Below are 5,919 nucleotides of genomic sequence, written 5' to 3'. Positions count from 1 at the left end.
TTATTTCACTTTAGCTTACAATAATAGGTGGTGATATTGAGTGTAAGAAATGCAGACATTTCTCACTGTATGTTATGCAGGCTATTCAGAGTGAAGACATACAGTATAGTACTGGAGAGCATTATAGTGTTACATGTTTGACCAATGGAAGCTGGTAGCACAGTAGCTAGGCACCACTTTTGTACTTTAGCCTCATTTTTTTTTGGGGGGGGGGGGGGATTCCGATTTGATTGGAGCAATTCTATCAGATTCTGTCATACAACTGGATGTTACGTGGGTTCTTTATGGAAGAACTCGTTGATTTGCAAGGCCATCTGGTGTTTTCCATGATTTACGAGTCACCAACTCCCAATACTGACATTATGACTCGCTACTCTACTCTCATATGTGTGATTTGCTTTTTTTTGCATGCCGGCATCCAGTTCAATTCACACTATTACTTTTTAAGAGTCCCTTGATGAAATTGGCATAAAGCAGAAGTTATGATATAACATTTTTTACCTCATAACTTCCTTTGATTTGAAGTGCTTTTACTGCCGGTTCCTCCTTGTATTTCACAGTGGTAATGTCACAATAATGAATTACATTTAAAAGCATACATTCCTCATATAATGTGATCTTAGAAGTGAGTTCTATGAAAAATGTAAAAATGCACGCATGGCTACAGTTTTGAAATTGTTGTGGTTTATCATGATTACCACAGAGAAATGAGTAAACACAGGTTTGATAAATTCCATGTACATTCATACATCCTGAGATTAAGGTCAAACTCTAGTAATTCAACATATGATTGATAAATGAGGGCACTGCTGTCATTACATGGTGAAAGTCAAAGATTAAAAATGAAATACAAGCATGAACAGCGGTGGATTGAAGCTGTTGGTGCCTGAAATTGCAATTTCTTGTGATTTATTCCGACGTCAATATTTTACAGTTTTTATTTATTTGTAATCTTACCTTTGGTCTACAAAGCGTACATGCACTCACTCGTAAAACAGAAAGATGAAGGAGGAAAATCAAAGGCAGAATTTTTAATTAATAACAACTATGAGTGACTTTGACATGGATCTGTGCAGTGTGTTGATCTGATACCCTAAACTTAGAGTTTATTGGCTGGCCAGTTCTAATATGTATTATGTGACTTTAAATCCCTTAAATATAAATTTAAGTATCCGGTTGGCTTTTACATACTCCTGACAGGAAAACAGTCCTTTACAATCTGAATAGACACTGCAGCATATTTTGAACCAAATCTTACCTGAATATTAAGCATTAAGTTGATTTCACACCAGAGCCTTGTTTAAGAAAGCAGAATTGCTCATTTAGCTGAATAACTGCACTGAGTAAAACCCAGAAGCCCTCCCAAATCTGAAACATGGACTGAAGTAAAAAGAGCTGTTCCTGGTTTTACTCAGCACATTTATCCAGCTAAGAGCTAACTCAGTACTCCTGCTTTGCAAAATACTCCCCTGATCTTCGCATTACAGTTGCATGGTGAAAGTCTGCAGTGACACTCTCCCTCCTATAGAGGGCAGGCTTGGCTTATGGCTGGCAGAACAGAATCGCTGGTTGTTAGCAGACGTGCGCGAGACTGACGCTCACACAAAGGGAACTCTGAAATGACATTGCCCTTCTACAGGAATGAAACTGAAATACAGGAAAATAATCTCTTTTTTCCTACGCTTTTGGCAGATAAAGCAATAAGACTTTTGACTCGTCTCCCTCGTTTCCATGGACTGCAATTTCGTTATTTCTATTAACTTAAAGAAATAGTTTTCAGGAGAGATCATGCTAAAAATAAGTGTGACTTGAGGAAAAAGAAAGGCTAGCTTCTGAGGTCTCTATCAAGGTTGCTCGTTCGGCTTGAGAGGTAAATTTGTGCTGGGAACGTTTTCCTTCTAAAACCCCTTTGATGCATAGACCAACCCCTGGAGAATAATTTTCCACCGAGCTGGACTGACCGTTATTATATATGCAGGCAAGGTGGTGACTTTATTAGCAAACATTTTCATAGTGAGTACGTTTATAGAGGTGAATAAGCTCAAGTGGAATTCAGGTAAAGACCTAAGCTCGAGACACCAGAGCAGAGCGTCCCACCTGGGCTATAAATGAGGAATCAGGAAAACGCAATTCATAAGTTTGACTTCTCTTTTGAGTAACATTTTATCTCCACGGTTTTGGGTTTTCCGATTTTTGAGAGACCCCGCTTGCGGTTGTGAGCCTAGCGCGGTGCTTTTGAGGCAACGTCATAGAGCATTCTGTTCCAGACTGCGGGAGTTAGCACTGGTCCCCAAAAAAAACAGCAGTTTAGCAGGATAGCACCCTCTCACCCTCCTGCTCCAGTGTAGAGCAAGTAGAGAATCAAACCCCCTTTAATTTACTCCTCCTCCACAATATTAGAGGTGTACCACATTCATAAATCCAGCCATTTATATATAATACAGAAAAACAAAGCTCAGTGGAGGAGCAAGCTCACATAAAGAGTGCAGATTAAGCATCAATAAATGTTAATTGCACATTGGAAGGAGAGCAATTTTGAGGTGTATTTTTTCAGTCTTTCCATCATATTAAGGCTTTATGGTTTGTTAATGAGTTATTGGAAGAACGCTGGTGACACAAAGCAATTGTCTGTGAGCTGGTGACACTAAATTAGGTCTATTAGGAACGGCTATGAGGGACTGACGGGGTAGGGGTGGCAGTGAGCTGATATAATTGCCTTCTGATAAACTCACACTTGCACGCAGACACCACACACACATGCACGCACGCACACACACACACATACACAAACAGCACAAGTACACACACACGCACACACGCATGCACGCACGCACGCACACACAAACCAGTTGCACATACACACACACGCACACACACACACACACACACACACACACTAGTTGTGCACACACACACACATGCACACACGCACACACGCACACACACACACACACACACACGGACCAGTTGCACACACACACACACACACACACACACACACACGTAACACACAATCATTCTCTTGTTTTCTCTTCTTCCTGATCAGTGAGCCCTGAGCCAGTTAAACACAGGTTACCTTTTTTCTTGCATTGTCTCTGTCTGTAGGCTGCTGCAGGCTACTCCACTGAAATATTCCTAAGTCAAATCGTATGATGCTTTTCCATATACAAGTATTCAAAGGCAACACTTCAAAGCACAAGAACATTTAAAGAGAATGTCCTCAACCTGAATCTTGTGGTAAGAATAAGTCAAAGCCTGGTACCAGGCTACAATAGCTGGTACTGTAGTACGACAACCACAGAACATACAAAAAAACAGCTTGAGAACACATGTGAAGTGGCATTTTGACATAAAAACAGGATATAAAATGTGAAAATCATTTTTACGTTTCTCACTCTTGGCCAGTGCCGAGTACTGAGATGTTCAAGTTCAGTCTTGTGCTTGCTGAGAATGTCGAAAAAATGAAAGAGCTTTCTATTTGTGAGTGTGCTTCCCTCTCATTTGCAGTGTGCATTTGAATCCAGCTGTCTCCAGCCTCTTCCTGACCTTATTTTCACACAAGACGTGCAGTGCTATTATCTTGTTTTAATCTGTGAACAGCACTGAGCTTGTTTCAGAGACAAAGCATTCTGGATTAGCGAACCGAGTTCAACAACATCGGGCCTCGTTCACCAATCATGTGTACGATCAGATTTGATCGTTAGCTGTGCTTATGAACATTTCGGCATTTTTCATTTCTTTTCTTATCTGAATTTGTTCTTTGGAAAGACCAAAATCTATGTGTGTTTGGAAACAGGCGTAAAGGCATACGCCTTTAGAATGCTTTATTATTCATGCGATGTCATTTTAAATGGTTATTGACCTCTGAATAACCTTGAATTTTTCACTCGTTTTTTATTTCAATTTAGCTTTATTGTAGTTTTACAGCATGTTTGGTAAGTTTTAGTTTAGTTTAGTTTTTCAAAAACTCTCCTTTTGAGTTTACATTATTAGTTTACAATAAATTTTTTTTCTTGCATACTTTTTGTCTTGGTTTTATTTTACGATAATTACCTTGTTAGGAATGTGTGTAATTAATTGATAAAAGTGATCATTGATAAAAGTGGTAGATGAACACTGATGACAATATATAAAAACCAATTAAGCACAGCCAAGCTCAACACTTAGCAACGGTATATTTGTTGCTTTTGGATTACTTGGCTAATGGTGCCTCGAAGGGAGAGAGTGTCTTTAGGGACCACACGTATGAAGCACAGACACCTTTGTGGAGACCGGTGAATAGCTGATGTTAGCACCTGAAACTGAAGGCGGCATGCCTTTCGTGGGATTGCTAGGACGTTTCCCTCTGCAAATCAACACGAGCAACATCCCAACTTATACAATTGGGATATGCACAAAATTTGTCGTCTGCGCATTTTTCATCCCATGTTGGTTTTTTTTAAAAGTAAAAATAATTTAAAAAGATTTGTGTGTGTGTGTGAGAGAGAGAAATCCCATCCTACAAGAGAGTTCCCATCCTACAATTCTAACCTACTAAGCTGATTTCTACATTTTCACTCATTTCTAGATCTGTTCCGATAATTGCAAACTCAAAGGCCAGGAAAAAGTCTGGTCAATAAAGACGGCATCTAAAACTATGTCAAATGCGGGCCTTGATAAAAGAAAACCCATTCTTTAATCCTGATACTGAAAAAGAAGTATTTTCAGCTCTAGGATTAAAGGATAAATAGCTTTTTACTAAATTTGTTGTGGTTGACTTTTTGAAGTGTCCTGATGATTTATATTTTTATGGAGAAAGTAAAGCACGAGCCATTGACAAAGTAATAAACAGTGAGCCACAGGTGTCAGCAGAAAGCAGGATCAGAGACTGCCTGTGGCCAGAACCGCCAAACTATGGGATATCGACACATTTACACTCTCAGCATACTCAAAATTAATGTAGTGTAGGTTGCAATATAAAATACACTGTTATTACTAAGAGTATTTGATTACCCAGTTAAAAAAATGAATAGGCATGGATTCAGCAAACCTTTGTCCTTAATTGCATTATTTTCTTCACAAACACAGTTGGCTGAGTTCAGCTGTCACTAAAACTACCTCACCGAACTAGGTTTCCAAAGAAAAGGCATAAGGCTTGAATTTCATTGTAAGTGAAATTCAAATACACACGTTGATTGAATATGGGCCAACGTCTTGGGGAGGGGAAGCTCTTAAGGGAATTAATGAAGAGCTGACTTTGGTTTTTTTTATTGTTTGAATTGTGAAATGCATTCAAATATGAATAATGGTATTACACGTGCTTTATTTCCAAGAAGACATAAGTACTTTACATGCTTAAGTACTTTACATGCAATAATTCTGGCCAGAGTGGGTAAGTGGGGGTATTGAACATACTCATACATGTAACTTTGTGGAGAAGGGGACAAGCCTGAAATAAGGCTTTATGGCTCCGAGGAAGACGTTGAAACATCATTCTCCTCTGTTTCATTAAACAGTGTCTTTTGATCTGAGCTTGGTGTACTCCAGTGTTTCTTGTTTTGGGCTAGTCCCCATGAAGTTGTAAGGGGTCCTTCTCTATAGTTTGATTGTCCTGGCTGTTGAACACCTACTTAGTCCTCCTTTATTTAGCTGGCTTGAAGTGTGTCGGGCATCTTCCTTTTTTACATGTGTACTTTGTGTCAGTTGTCCTGTCCTTGTTGATAATATTTCCTCCCTGCCCTGTGTTCCATACCGACATCACCCGAAACAGTTTTCCTCATTAAAATTCTGCAAGTTGGGCTGTCTTCAACACTGAAGCTCCTGCCAACGCGTCCCAAAATTCACCCCCCCCCCCCCCCCCTTAAGAGCCACAGAGGTCTCATCTTCTGGCCACGCCTGCCAGAACTATAGGCTACCAAGCCTGCCAAGCATTTCGTACAT

Source organism: Anguilla rostrata, chromosome 15, assembly GCF_018555375.3.
Source record: "Anguilla rostrata isolate EN2019 chromosome 15, ASM1855537v3, whole genome shotgun sequence".
NCBI classification, from domain to species: domain Eukaryota; kingdom Metazoa; phylum Chordata; class Actinopteri; order Anguilliformes; family Anguillidae; genus Anguilla; species Anguilla rostrata.
The sequence above is the reverse complement of the archived record's forward strand: the minus strand, read 5'-3'. Positions refer to the sequence as shown.